The sequence below is a fragment of the Punica granatum genome, chromosome 3 (assembly GCF_007655135.1).
Source record: "Punica granatum isolate Tunisia-2019 chromosome 3, ASM765513v2, whole genome shotgun sequence".
In the NCBI taxonomy this organism is placed as follows: Eukaryota; Viridiplantae; Streptophyta; class Magnoliopsida; order Myrtales; family Lythraceae; genus Punica; species Punica granatum.
This window is the reverse complement of record NC_045129.1, coordinates 498,776-515,563: the sequence shown is the minus strand read 5'-3', so window position 1 is coordinate 515,563 and position 16,788 is coordinate 498,776. Positions and strand designations below refer to the sequence as shown.

Genomic DNA, 16,788 nt, shown 5'->3' with positions numbered 1-16,788 from the left:
GCACACACATATATATGCATGCGAGATTGCAAAATCATCAATATATATATATATATATATATATGTGGCAGTATTAATTTGAATCGACAAGTGTGGAGAGCAGGCGCAGAAAGACGTAGAAAGAGAGAGACTAGGACTTACAGTTAGATGGAAGTTAGCTGGGGACTTTCCCCCTTTTTTTTTGGGTGAAAAGGGACTTTCCCTTTTGCATGCATAATCACCAGAATGATGTCCTTGTCTTATTTTTGTGTTCGGTCGTAAGAGAGACTTATAATGAAATACAGGAATAGAAAATAAAGTAATATACTAACGTTCCTTCGCTTATTTATTTATTATCTATCCCTGATGATGTCTTCATTCATTTATGTATTTAATCGTAATTATCACTATCGAGGGCCATTTATAGAGCAACGATAATTCAACCAACTCCACTGGCACTGACTGGTCAATCCACAAAATTCAGGATGTGAAAGAAATCAAATTCATATTGTGCATACGTACAAGCGATATTCTACCAATTCCATTGACACACTTACTTGTGAATCCAAAAACCTTGGGATGTGAAAAAAGAAACCTCATATTTTGCGTACATATGTACATATTTACGATGGATATGTTATGTACAATCCCAAGCTATCCTTGTTTAGTCCATTCATGATTCGCTATTATTTTTTTCTTTTTTTCGATTTTAAGGGAGTCAATAGGTCTAATATATATATATATACAATGAAATTAAAATTCTAACAACTAATAAACGAGTCATGAATAGTCCCATTAGTTTCGAATATGAAATCTCTTAGTTATCAGTGGCACGTGCCATCGTACATGCAAGAAACAAGCAAATTTCCTTTTTCAATCATACGGATCTGATTTCCTTTGTCCCTCCTCTATATCTCTTTCCATATATAATATATATACATATATATATATAGAGAGAGACAGAGAGATATGGTTGTTTTCATTTTAAAGAAAATGTGCTTGTACTAAGTTTATGAAATTCCATTATAACCGAAAAAAATAGAAGTCCAAATTTTCTGCTGCATATATATACATATATTAGCACGCGAACATGACTAGTAGGTTGAATAACCAACCAGAAAGAATTGCCCTGGACTGCGTACACTATACGGAAAGCAAGGTACACGGAAAGCAAGGTACTTATTCGAGTACGCAAAACAAGGACCCTAATTGTGGGTCAACTGAGAGTGGGATCGATGCAAAGGTGGAAAGTTGTGCGCTACAGCCGCCTGCTAGCTGGGAATGCTGTGGATAAATAAACAAATCTATATGTATATCTATACCAGAAGTATTTCGAAAGTTCTCGCGAAAAATACGTTTTTTTTTATATTATTGAATTTTTCTTTTATTTTTTTTAAATGCAAATAAATTAATGTAAATATAGACATTATTTAATCATGAAATAAGTAAATAAATAAGTAATAATAATAAAATAATATCACAAAATATATATATATATATATAAATCGGAAGTATTTCAAAAGTTCTCATTGAAAATACATTAGTTTTTCATACTCTCGAGTTTCTCTTTTATTTTTTTTAAAATGCGAATAAACTAAGATAAATATAGACATTACTTAATCACGGAGTAAGTAAATAGTGATAATAATAATATAAATATAATAGTTCTTAATTCAATCTTATAGGCCGCTTTATAAAGAGGGATTGTTACTTATGGAACTTGAATAAATCCACAATATTATGGATAAGATGCATCAATATAATGGTATAATAAAGGTCGGTAGAAGAATACATCGTGTATTTTTAATAAGGATATTGAATTGTCAACATTTTTAGATATTTTATAATGATTGTATTAAATTGAAGTTGAATTTAACTATGAAGCAAGTAATATATATTTTCCTTCATATATATATATATATATTGTGCATGATTTTATTTATTAGTTTTCCCGTGCATTGCACGAGCAAACCCTACTAGTATACATAATATACTAGAGGAGAACCTGCTATGCGCAGCTATGTGAGCCTAATTTGATAAAAAAAAGTGATATTATATGTTAGGGACTAGAAAATTGGCCCTACTCACTGGTTCGATTTAGCACCCCGGGCCCACCTTGGTACAACCAAATTGGTAACAATATGTTACGAATATATCCCATCCACAATTATGTTTCACATATCTCTCAATATTTCCTAAATATTCTATTAATATATTCTCCCATATCATCCTTATCTCCAACAATATATTTGACACGAGTATTTACTTGTCATATCTTATACAAATTACGATATCTTAATACAAATTTCCTACAGTACGCCTAAATTCACAATTTCAATCTTTTTCCTTTCTCGTACACACTCTCATTTAAGTATTGGAGAGGAAAATCGAGATTCCCTCCCATACTCCCCTTTTTGTAGGTCAATCGTGCCGAGCTCGTGTAGGCTCAAGGTTCGTATCATGAGGCCTGCACATGATTAAGACCGGATTATTCTAGACCCCAATATAATCCACATAAATTAAATTGTAATATAGGTGTAACTTGCGCATGCGTGCTAAGACATTGGATAATAATTTTTTTCTTATGAATTATATTTTGAGACATTAATTAATTTATTACCTAAATGCAATATATACGAACTTTGGGTCAATATATTTTGGCTAAATTATTGTTGAAGTTATAAAACCATGCAAAAAGTTAAATTTCAATCATAAAAGTATCATTTTCGCTCATATAATCCTAAATGTTTAGTTCGTTAGACTTTTTTCATCCAAAACCATAATTAAAATTTAATGGCGTTTAATCGGTTCACGTGGCACCTCTTGATTGATCGAATAATATTTTTAATTTATTAAAACTTTTTAAAACTAAAAAAAAAAAAGCAAAAGGAGAGGGGAGGGGAGTCCCTCCGGTGGGGGCTTCCCCCGGCCACCTCCCAAAATGTTATGCAAGTTGATGTCCATTAACTTAACTCTTGAAAAAAAAATCAAACAATTATCAACAAACAAAATTAATGCATTCTATATGGTTTTCTTTTAATAAAAAAATGTAAACAAAAATTTGATGGAAGATAGAGAGAAGAGAGGGGGGGGAGGGAGGGAGGGAGAGAGAGGGAGGAGGAAGTGGGACTGAGAGAGAGAAAATAGGATAGTGCAATTATTTGAATACAATACAATTATAATTGTAATCCATTGTTATCAGAACCGGACCGGACCGGCCGGTTCGACCGGTCGGACCGGGAACCAGCACCAAGTCCGGTCCGGTTCGCCTAAAAACCGAAATGGCAGCTTTGAACCGTCGGACCCATTGAACCGGCCGGTTTTAAGCAAAATTTCATTAAACCGGCCGGTTCTATGGGTTTTTATGGGTTTCCTATTTAATGTAAAAATTGGTTGGTTGTGTAAAGATTTGAACTCATGACCTCTTACTTTTCATATTAGCATACTACCAACCAAGCCACCGCCACTTTTTTGTTCTTTTAACTCTACTTTTAAGTACTTATTAAAATAAAATATTTATTTTGAAGTAAGAAATATTAAATATAGATACTTTCTTATACTATTGTTATATTTCTTTAAAATCATCATACTTTTATCTTAATTATCATAATTTTTTTAATAATATGAATATTTATTTTATTTTAAATAAATGAGCGGTCCGACCCATCGAACCCCCGGTTGGACCCATAAACCCATGACCCCGTACCCCTTCCGGTTCATCATCCGGTCCGGTTCTGATAACACTGTTGTAATCATTATGTGATTGTTATTAATTGTATTGTATTATGAGTTTTTTCGAAAAGTGAAAGTGAGATAAAAGGTTTTCTTATTATTATTTCTTTTGAAAATGGGGACGTCTCAAAAAGCTTAAGTTTATCAATATAACTTGGTTCAAACGGTTCGCAATTTGTTTTTCTTAAATAAGGTTTCGATTGGAGTATTGTGAATGGAAAAAAATACTTGAAGAGTATTATCCTGTTCGAATTAAATTAATTGACACCTTTTGGACAATATATATTAATTATTTGAAATATGGCTTGGGCTGCGGGGGGACACATCAAATCGGGAATGATAAACTTTTGTCCGTTGAAATCAAAATTTTGAAAAGTCTCACTCCAAAGTTGCTCGCTGGTTGCTCATATATATATGTGGGTGTGTGTGTATCATATATTGACGGTAGTATAATTAATTGTTCTGATTAATTTATACCAGAAGGGGAGTGGTTGCACTGCACGTCATGTAGAAAAAGTGTCAGCCCTGCAATTTGGTCCTCCATACATTATCATCCATGCGTTTCTATTCTTCGTTTACGTACATTATAATTTCGTTTTTTGTTTTCAATTAGGCCGAAGATTCATAGACTTTAGTGGATATAGGGGGAAAAAGAAAATGAAGAATTAAGGGTGTACTCAGGTTAAGCGAGGCGAGTCATCACACTGCATTAAACTCTTTTTTTTTTGGTAGAGTGCATTATAAACATACTTCAATTATTTTTTGGTTACAAAGGATGTCTAATGCTTGATATAACGAAAGAGAAATTCTAAATAACTAATAAATGAATTCGCACTACAAGAAAAGCAACATATTGTGACGCTTTTTTAGACATTTCGCAATATTTTCAAACGTCGCCAAAAGCCTAGCGACACTTTTGGCGACGCTTCCGTAAGCGTTACACTAGGTACAGTCGAGATAGGTCTGGCAATGCTTAATGAAAACCGAGGCAACAAACCGCCATTATGCGACGCTTAATAGGCGTCGGCACACGTTAAATCAATGGCGACGTCTCGTTTGCGTCGCCAAAGTGCAGCCTCTGCTGACTTTTAGAAGCATCGCCGAGGCTTACCTTTGCCGATGCTTTGAAAGTGTCGGGAAAAACCAAGCCTAAGTCGACACTGAAGAAATGTCAACATAGGCTTTTCTTTGACCAAAAAAAGAAGAAAAAAGACGTGTGCCGACACTTTTGCAGCGTCTGGTAAGACAACATGTTGTCAGCTTGACTAATTCCACAAAATTGAAGAAGAAACGAAACAATAATAGTTCAACAGAACCAAATCAATATAGAACAGCTAATCTCATTATCAACAAAATCTTTACAATATGTTCTCTCGATCATCTACGAGCATCATCCAAAGAAAAGAACTAATTAACATTCAAATGGAAAAGGAAAACTCGAGAACAAATAAAACGTAAAAGAGGACGAGAAGAGAAAGGAGAAGGTTAGCAGCCCGATCCAAATCTCACAGCTGTTGTTGCTGCTTCTTCCTTCTCGACATCAAGAATCGGTGTAGCTGCTACACCTTCCTTCTTGACCTTCTCCTCGGCATTGAAAATCGGTGTTCTTGTTGCTCCCTTCTTCTTAGCCTCCTGAATATCCTCCTTCTTCGATGTCCTGCTCCAACTGTTGCTGCTTCTATTCTCGATGATCAGGAAAACATTGTCTAATAAAGAAATTGTGAAGAAATATTAGCACACGGCAACAATTGTCTCGAACAACTTTCAAGATCGAGCTCATCGGTAACTCTTGATTTGCCTAAGAAGAGGAAATCCCAAATCAGAACATGTTGTAATCCCTATAAACACGAGAGATTCGAAAATTGCCCAACACTATCATAAGAGATCTCTTTCCCCCACCTTAAGTTCTTCCGTTGGAGAAAACCCCAAAACGAAACAAGCGAAACGAAACTTAGAAATCAAAGGGCAAGAAAGGGAACAAGTGGGGCTGGAAATGTGAACGGGAACTTACCCAAGAAAGGACTGAGCTTTGAGTACGTGCGAGCAACCTTCTATTATGCGTTCAAGGACTCCCAAAGGCCGAGAGGAATCAAGGTGGAGGCAAGTTATTTTCTTCAACTTTGATTCTCTTTAACATTTGAGAAGAGAGAGAGTCTAGAGAGAGAGAAAGAGAGTATCTGATAATAAGTGGAGAGAGTAAGAAAGAGCTAGAGAATGAGAAAGGGGGAAAAGTTTCAGCATTTGGACTTGAACTCCCCCCCTAAGTCCTATTGAGTGGGAATTATCCTGTTCACGTTGGAATTTTTTTTTTTGAAAATTTTCACATATGTCAACGCTTCTATGCGTCACCAAAGGTCCCACTTTTTCCAACATTTTTGTAAGCGTTGGGAAACTTTACCCTAGGTGATGCTCATAATAGGCGTCACAAAAAGGGTTCCTTATGTGATGCTTTTGTAGCGTTGGCAAAAGGTGACCTTAGGTGATGCTGGAAATGTGTGGGCTAAAGTTATTCTAGACCGACGCTTAAAGAAGCATCACCAAAGTCCCTCTTTGTCGACCCTTTTTTATAAGAGTCACCAAAAGGGACCCTTTCCTAACCATTAGAAGCGATGCTTAGGAAAGGGTCGCCTTAGATCGACCTTTGGTGACACATTGAAAGCGTCATGAAAATACTCTCTCACATAGATTTTGGCGATGCTTTTTGAAGCGTCGCAAAGAGAACGTCGCTAAAGGTATTTTTGGTTGTAGTGACAGGTGGTCTCATTAGGTATCGAACCTTTGACCTCTAAGCTAATAGACGGTGACGTGCGTCACTACTCTAAACTCTCTTTTGATATCTTCAATTAATTTTATCTTTGTATTCGGTATTTCCAATAATATATATATATATATATATATATTACTTATATACTAGCATACTACTCGTGTGATGCACAGATTTTTAATATATTTGTTTTACTCAAAGTTATATAAAAATACTTTTAAAAGAAAAACATCATAATTGAAGTGTTTGCAATTTGATAAATTCTTATTCCGATAGGTTAATAAAAAATAAAAAATTCTATACATAATTTAAGTTCATAAAATTAACATGTGAAAAGATTATTTTAAATTTTTTCAACAAGTAATTTTTCTAATGAACACATGATACATTCAATTAGAAATCAGACATGTTGATAACTAAACTGGTTAACATATAGATTATTTTATCTAATTAATCATCAAATAAATAATAAAGTAAATAAATAAATAAAAATAGATATGCCTAATACGTTTTTCTAAAACGAACCTCTCTCTGTTTTTTTTTGTAATGTTTAAATTACAATGATATCTATAGATTTATAAATTTTATAAATTTTATAAATTTTATAAATTTGGATATATATAAAAAATTAATAATCAAAATTACAGCTAATATATAAATAAGCACATGTAAATTTGCTACTAAAAGGTATTAATATTTTAAATATAAAGACAATATTAAATTAATATGATATATATGAATTTCTTCATTTGACGTGATTAATATAAAAGTCACACATTACCTATACTTAAATTGTTGCAATGTTAATAATAGCAAAAAACCGGCATACGGCAATCTCTTTTAACTATTTTAGAGCATCATCTCCTGTAACAAAAAAATTATATTCATTTGGTGTATAAAATTTTTATGATTCATAAGAATAGTTATGAATCATTTTCCAGAAAATAAAATTTGAAATTGATTTTTATATAAAATAAAATTAATTGTTTGTACTAATACATTTAATGCTTGATAAATTGGCTAATTCTACTTTACATTATATACTAGATTTTCTTGCCCGTGCGTTGCATGAGATTTTCACGACAAATATATTTTTATTTTCATAATTCAAACTTATGTGTTTTAGTTAAATTTAAAAAATTTCATGAGAAAATATTCCGTTTTCTATAGTATATAATATCTACTAATTATATCCAAATAGTTTTAGGAATTTTCATCAATTCATATATTAAAAATATATTAGAGAAACAGAAGAAACATAGTGGTGTAACGTGTTCAAAATTATCATTTTTTCATTCCGATAAAAATTAGTAACTATAACTTTTTTAATTGTACTTACTTACCCGTTATCTTTTGTTGTTATGGATAACCTCTTGAGATCTTGATCTTTTTGTTGTACTCTATGATATTCTCTTGACTCAAAAAAACATTTTGAGGTTAATTTTTTATTTTTCAAAAAGTCAAATTTCATTATTTGTTATGCTATTTTTACTCAAATCTCATATATTAAATTTCATGAATTTGATTAATTTTGGTTAAAATATATCAATTATTTTCATGAGAGATTTAGTTAATTGAGGCTTTAAAAGATTCACAATAGCTTAAAACATCTTCCATAAGGTTTAAATTCATATAATAAAATCTTTTATTTCCTACGCTTATGAATATTATTTACTATTGAAATAACAATAACGATTTGAATTAACGTATTCTTCATTTTCATATTTGCTACTATTATTTATAATATTTATATTATTAATTAATTTTATTTAATATATTCATCTATGAATTGCAATACATTTATTGTTATACCTCATTTATTATACAACACTGATAGTAAAATTTACATTGAATTGGCATCGGCATTGATAATAAAAATACTATTATGAGACCATTTAATGCAAACAATTGGTGGAATTTATTTTTTTATAGCGAATTTATTAATGTTAGGAGGCGAAAATTAATATTTTTTAGTATCATACCTAACAATTTTAATTATTGACTTTCTCTCCATATATATATATATATAATATCTCTCCACTAAGGAGGCATATATATACTCAATCCATTAATTTTAGTCAAGTTTATATATCTAAATATATATGAAGTTAATTAAAATTTGTATAGTTTTAGTTAAAATGACTCAATTATTTTCATGAGAGATCCAAGTATATTTATTGTAATCAAGTATGATACAATTATTTAAGTTTTGATAATAATTTTAAAAAATTATTATCTTTTTATTTTTTAGTATATATGTGACTTAATTCTATATATGTTTACGATTACGTCACTCTTTATTTGCATTTAATAGTATTTTTTCTTTGTGATAATATCTTATAATCCTCAATATTATTTATATTTATTTTTTGACCTTTCTAACCCTATTTAATGTATAGGGTACAACTTTTATATATATATATATATATATATATATGCAGATTGTAAATAGTTGTTTGTCCATGCATAAAGCTATATATATAATTTTAAAAAACTTATATATATATATATAGCTTTATGCCCGTGCGATGCACGGGTTTTAGTTAGAGTGTTTATTTTTAATGATAATTTTAAAAGTTTGACATTCCAATTAAAATGTTTAATACGTGATATCTTTCTAAAGTGAAATTGTTCAAATGCTAGTAAAAACAAATTAAAGACAATTCAAAGTGACAGTTACCATGTCACGTATTATTTTCTTTAATACTACATATGTATATAGATTAAAATTATTAAACATTTTGAGGAATAAACTCTTAATCAATATAAATTTGTCATTTTAATCTAAGTTAATGGAGTGAGTGTGAAGTGTATATATAAATATTATTTATAAATATGTAGATCTATAGAAGATAATTTATTTTTGATTATTATTTAATTAAAATGAATTAATATATATTTATAATTGTGTCACTATTTATTTGCATTTAATTCATGTACTTATTTTCTTTAAAATAGTATTTTTAATCTTGAATATTATGTAAACATTTACATTTATGACTTTAGACTATTTAAAAAATTACCTTTCTACCCCTATTTATTGTTGGGATACAACTTTATGCATATATATATATATATATATATATATATAGATTATGGATTCTATCCTACCCATGTAAGATAAGAATCTCAAAAATTTTTAGTTGTCACGTATATCACCACCAACAGCTATACATGCACCATCTTTGTAATAAAACCGTAATCATTTTTTTAATAGGCTTACCGGTATTCAGGAATACATTGCAACGATTATTGTTATTGATTAATAGACCTACCGGCATAGCGTTGTTACTTCATAACCATTTTTCGTTTTGACCGATAAAACACCTATCTTGATACTTCCCTCTGAAAATATTGTTTCATTAATTACTTTTTCTCAAAGCTAGAAGATATATATAAATATCCATATATTGAAAAACAGTCGCACATGCTCTCTCAACATTATCAATGTCATGAATACATACGTTAATCTTGACGATAAGATTAGTTTTTATCATAACATATGCATCCATGAAGATTGATGATCATCTATCCAAAAGTGGATTTATATTCTTTAATTTTTTGAGAGAACTTGCCAAACAAATCTCTTAGCAGTAGTAATAATAATTTCATTTTAAGCTTGTTGTTGCGGTAAACAAGCTCGACTACCCCTTCCAATGCAAAACATATGTGCCCTCTACGCAATGACTCATCCTATATAAGTTAAGGCTGTTTTCCTTAATTAATTATTACGATCTCAGATAATATAGTGCTATGACAATCAATGGTTCCTGAATAATGCTACTGACGATCTTATTGCTGCACGAATAATTGACCCAATTCCTCTTCTCTATCATCCAATTTTAGAGTTTTAGGGTTAGTTATCTTTTTAGGGTTTATATTTTAGGATTTAGAATATTCTATGACTATTTTTGGTGATGATATTGTCTTGTAATTAATTGCATATGTGATGTGATTGTTATATAGTTTTTGATCTCATCACATCTTATGAAATACCCGTGCAATAATTTCTCCTTTTGAGATCAACCAACGCCAAACCCTAATAAGAGCATATAGTCGAGGATAGAGCATGTTTGGACACCGGGAGAGGGGACTCTCCAATCCGGGTAAGATGAAAAAGGAGATGAATATATGGCGCAGTAAAAGCGTAGGATTTCTCAAAAAGAGAATAGCCGGTTCATTTTTTTTTTCAATAGGCAAAATGGTGGGTAGCAGCGATGACTAACTTGCCGCCTCCCACTACGCAATATTTGGACTATAGTATTCAACCGTGAACATATCAGATGAATTGAACAACCAGTGCAAGTATTGGCCCTATCAGTGTAGCACCACATTTTGATTATTAAAAACGTTTGCCATTCTAAATTCAATAAACAAACATTTTCTTTTGATCAGAGGATTATTGTGTTCCTATATATAGGAAATTCGCATTTCCATAAGATTAGAATATGAATTTATTTGTTGTCATAATATATGTCTATGCACTAGAATATCTAGTTTTTGACACACATTTTATATATCTATATTTATTTGTACGTGATACGTGTTGATTTTTCATCTTCGATCACATAAAAATTGGCAAAAGGCTGCCGCTTCATAAGATTAAAATATGAATTTCTTCGTTATCATAATTTATGTGTACTAAGGTGTAAGGAAGATTCACAGCAAAGGACGAAGCTTCAACTATGTATATTGATCGATTAATATGTTTTGGAACTCTATTCTTAGAATATATTAGAGTCCAAAGGCCTCTATCTCTTGTAATCAGATATTCATAATGAATATATATATATATATATATATATGTGTGTGTGTATATATATATATACACACGCTAGCTGCCTCTTTCCTTGCTTTTTTGATAGGTGGCTGTGTGTTTCTTTCCTATGAGAGTTTGGATACCTCTGGGTGGGCTTCGGAAATGGGCCTCATTAGGTTCATTGTCTTTTTGGGCTGTGTTGGTGAAGGCCCATTTTGTGGGCTCCGTTCTCGCATCGTTAATTGATTTTTTCTTTTTTAAATTACTGTATATAAGAAGCATCACTGAGTTCATAAATAAGAAAGAGGAAATAAAAGAAAAAGAAAAAGAAAAAGAAAAAGAGAACATCTAAATTTTATACGATATACAACATTATGTTATGCAAATAAATGGGGTAAGCTACCAAGTAATAATATATATGTCTAAAACGAGAAAAAGAAGATGGACTGTAAAGAATTGAATGGGCTTTAAGTAGTACATACATATGACAAAGGTTCTTAAGCTAATATTTCGTAAAAAAAATCATCCAAGAAAAATAAGGTTCGTTTAGGCTAATGACTGACACCATATAGACCAACACGTATATGTAATAATTAAGTTCAATTATTTGAAGGCACATACACATATATGCAAAAATAATATATTCCCTAATGGCGGGCATCGTATATCATGTCAAATGTTTATATATGGACCCGGCATATGTACGGTCATGTTATATATATGTTATCAACCACATTCGAATTGAGACTATAGAATGGGTCCGGTTTTAGTCCTTTCTCTCTCTTTGTGTTCAATGAAGTATTTTCTATTTGGGACGCAAGCCTTGTATGACTCCTTACTTGCCTATATCCATTATCTATTGTTGGGATCAACACATTCATAAGAATTACTTCGCCAATCTCAGGGAAAAATTCGACCCTGGATCTTCCAATAAATTCAAGTGAAGTTGGGACGCAGTGTCGTTAAATCCTTTTCAATAGTGATTAAATTCAAGTGAAGACAACATTGGATGACTAATTTTGAGGCAAACACCACGGAAGGTTGTAGTCCATGACGATTTCTTAGTACGATCGATTTATGCACGAACCTAATTACTATGAAGCGCTTATTAGTGAAGCACTATATAATTATACAATTAGGACATACTAGGATTTTATACGTGCGTTGCCTGCATGGAAATTTGGTGCAATTTTAAATTAATAAAAAGGTATTTTTAAAAGGTATTTTTTTAAATTGTGCCTTTATTTGTATTTATGGATATAATTTTTTTTTATAAATAAATGTCTGGTCATGACGGTACATACTTCATAGTCATTGTAATCATTTTATAACATTAATTAAAATCTATAATAATACTTAACATAAAGGAGAATTTGTACATTAATTATGCATTAAATTCATTAATATAAATAATTAAATTTTTATAAAATAATTCAATTTCTATATAGATTAATTTCTAGATGATAATTCATTTGTAAATAATTAATTAAATGTATCAATATAATATAGGTTACCAAATTCTCATTTTTATCTATATCTTATATTCTACTAATTATAAAAGTACGAAGCTCACTTACCTGTTTCTCCACATTTTTATTCCAAAATTGCCCTTCAAAGAACCTCTTAATTCCTCCTATGCCCTTCCTTCCTTTAACTTCCCTTCTCCAAACGGTGTCAATTTAGTTTCACCACTGGCAACTGCTACCAGTTTCTCCTAAGCGTCCCAAACAACCCGCTGGTTTTCCCAAACTTCTAATACCCTTTCACCCCAAAAGCAGTTTCAGTTTGTTTTTCCTGGATGTCCTTTTCATCTGCCCCTCTTCTTCCTTCGCAACCAAAAAGTATCCTCTGCGCTGCGCACTAACCCGCTTCGTCCTATTCACCAATGTACCCTGCATTCTCATCTCCGGCCACCCTTTTTCCATCCTGTGTCTAACCAAACTCATAGTCGAGTCCCACGACAGTCGAAATATTGCACCCTAGACTACGTACTGTCACATCGATATCCTCTACCATCAATCCAGGCGACCAATCCGATGCCCCTCCAGGCTCTAGCACCTTTTACAAATTAATGGACTGCGTACGTCCTCTTCTTTTTCCTGCTTGCTATAAACTTATTAATCCAAGATAAAGATGCCTTCATATATGTGTCTATATATATACACGCATGTAACTTTCCTTCTAAGGATAATTTTTGTGCTCTATCTATTACATTTCCATCACCAACGAGAAGTTTCAAGCAGAGACTCTCCGCGTACATTTTCTATTTCATTTCATCAAGATTGTAATAGTTAAAGCAAAATTACAGAAATCAAAAAGTTTAAACGAAAATTGATGGCTTCATTTTTTTTTTCCCGTTATAGTGCAAATTTGAACTGCGAGTTGGAGAATCACTCAGTTCAGATTGTTTTGCCTTTGTGTTTTTGCCTATGTAGTATATCTGCAAATATTTATGGCTTAAGTACTTTAATGACGAATTTACCATTGTTATCTACAAGCAAGTATTTTTGCTTAGAGTTTTCCAACATTAATGTGCTTTCTTTCCCAATAATGTCTTGGAGTGACTTTTTAATTATTTTGCGGTTAGCCATATTGTTTTCATTTTTTTCTCTGTTAATTGCTTTGCTTGGATGGGAAACTAAGATGAATGCTGAATCTTTTCTTGATTATGAGAATGGGAATTTACACATGGTTACTCTATCATGAGTGTCTTAATTATGAGACTAGACGAGAAATGGTTTAAATTATTTTTCTTTAGGGCATGTTTGGTTCGCCGTATTAGATCAGATAAGGATTAGGTATTCCGTACGGAATAGATAATCCGGCGTTTGGTTCGCTGGATTCCGGAATAAAAATTCCGACCGGACTTGTATATGCGGATTAGGTCAGGATTAGCTAAGCCCCCCAGTATAGTCCGGATTAGCTGAGCCGGGTGCGGATTAGGACGCAAAAAGACCAAAATACCCTCGCCTTCGTCAAGTAATTACAACGCATGCCATCCTATAAAATACCTTGCTTCCCCGACATTTCCTTTCAGTCGGAAATTAGAAACCCTAGCAGAGCTAAACTCGTCCATTTCGCATCCCCTCCGACGCGATTTGGGCTTCGATTCGGCCGTCTGGTAGAGGATATTCGAGGAAGGGTTGATCTCCGCCGCTCCATTGCCGGTCGGAAAGTGGAAGGAGAAGCGGAAACTAGGCGGACGTCCCTGCTCAGGTAAGTCTGCTTCGTTTCGCTCTGACCGAAAGGATTCTTCGATTTTTTGCTAGCCCAATACAGCTGCTTGTTCATGAAGTCGCGCAATCAATTTTTGATTTGATATACTGGTGCCTTCCCTATTGTCTGGGAAGGATTGTATCAAGGATGAGTCGGTCTCATTGAAGGTTCTCGTTCTCATAACGTCTGTATAATTCGAGTTTGTGCTCAGGTTGGTTGCTTTCTTGCTTTCCTGGATGACTCATGAGCATAATGTCAGTACATAATTGGGCTCTCAAATGCTGTAGATATGTTTCTACATCCCCATTTGGAGAAGAATGGTGAAGATTCCCAAGCAAGTAGAAGGATTTGTGCTCAGGTTGGTTGCTTTCTTGGTACTTCGAATCAATGCCTGCGTGTTGCTTCAACTATTCATCACGAGATATATCTTGATTAATAAATACTGTCATCTTGATCTGGATTTCAGTTTTTTGCGTTTGTGGGTTTTGACTGTTTTGCTAGAATATTTAAGATTTTTGTTGTCTTCTGATTTTTTTTTTGTTTGGGATTATTATCTTTTGATATGTATTTCACTGTTTGAGATTTCTGAGGTTTATTACACACATATGTACATATTTATATTTATATATGTTCCTTCTGCACATTGTTCCCCTTTGTTGTTCAAAATGAATGGTTTCGTCTTTATAATTTTCTTTGTAGAATATAGTAGGACAGGTTGTCCAATTCGAAAGAAGTATAAAAGGCAAAATCTGGGCAATTGATTTAGATATATATGTTGTGTTTGTGGACATATATGCATATAGACGTATATAGGGATAGTGGACTGTGGAGGCTAGCTGGTGTTTTTGCCATTAACAGACCAAAGGAGGAGGGCGGTTGAAGCTAATGAGCAAGACCTGCATTAAAAATGACAGTAAACGGCAAAAAGAAGAGTTTTTCTGATGTAGATGTTTTCCGTCCTTTTCAAATGGATTGTCTTTTGCAATTAATATGCTGCAGTTTTGAACAAATTCATTTGCCTCATCCCTATTCATGCTTATGAGGATATCTCAGTTGAGAAGATATATATCTTGAAACTTCTGAGAAGAAACATCTCTGCATCATCAGCATGATTTTGTAATTCCCCTTTGTTGTTCAAAGGTCTTATACGTTGAATTAATTGAATTCAACTTTTCTTGTTCTATCTCAGTGTCGTTGAAGCCATTTGTTTGATCGGTTTCTTATTTTATATGAGTTAGACGGAGAGGTGAAACGTGCATTGTAAATTAGATTTCCATTGATTGCAAAAACAGAATCTTGCATTTGATGGCAATTCTATATATTTGTGTATGTGTGTCTGGACAGTTTGCTGGATCCATCTGCCTATCTGGTTTTTTTTTTTTTGTGAATAATGGACCCATCAGACCGACCCGGACTCTATAGCTATGCACAAACTTTGAAAGAATGGACTTGTTACTGTCATCCTCACTGACATCAAACTTCCGTTTGTTTTGAATACAGAACGTGAAAATTGTATTTGACGCAGCCATTAAGGTGGTACTGCAGCCCCCTAAGCAGAGGAAGAGAAAGAAGAGAAAATCCCACGGCGGCTGCTCCAAACTATGATTCATGAAGAGAAGATGAAGAAGAAAAGCCATTCGGAATGTTGGGCAGTTCAGGGATGAGGTTCTGTTAGGTACTTACAGAAGAAGCACCAGAGGGCTTTGCTTTGGTTAGTTTATCGATTTGACTGAGAGGAGCAGGTCGAAGGTTAACAGTTTCTAGAAGGGGGCTTTATATTATTGTTGGGCTTATGTTGTGATATGCATAATATTGTAGATGGGACGACGATGTGATACAAAATGCAGTTACGATTTCATTCTCCTCCTTTCCTTTCCCTTCTCTTCCTCGCATTTTTTTTCCTTTTAATGAATTGTATCCAAACGAGTAATGAATGCAAAATCGGTTTTCAATTCCGTTGCCTATTCTAGCATGTGGAGATGGACCAGAACTATGAAGTGACCCTTCCCCTTGATTGGATTCTTAATTTTTCAGAAAAATTAATTATCCAGAATAATTTAGAATTTCATTAGGCTAAACAAAGAAGTCTTTCATTTGTTTTTTTTTGTTTTTTTTAAAGTAATAACGTAATCCATTTGGTGTGTTATCTATTTTTTTAAATTATAAAAATAGATAATTATGCTTATTACATTATTAAAATAATTAATTTTATTAATAAACACAATTTTTAGTAATTTAATTAAATTTTTTAATTTTTAGAATTACCTTTCTTTATATTTTTTAAAATTTTTATTTTTTTATTAATTATAAAAATTGTCATTAAAGTTATCTATTTATC

The 16,788-nt window shown here is 32.4% G+C and overlaps 1 long non-coding RNA gene across 1 annotated transcript; it reads left to right on the top strand.

Moving 5' to 3' along the window:
• Positions 1-14,254: 14,254 nt before the first annotated feature.
• Positions 14,255-16,402, top strand: LOC116199440. The gene is made up of 3 exons (XR_004155538.1): positions 14,255-14,450; positions 14,738-14,808; positions 15,951-16,402. It is a non-coding gene; the product is annotated as an uncharacterized LOC116199440 (long non-coding RNA).
• Positions 16,403-16,788: the final 386 nt, after the last annotated feature.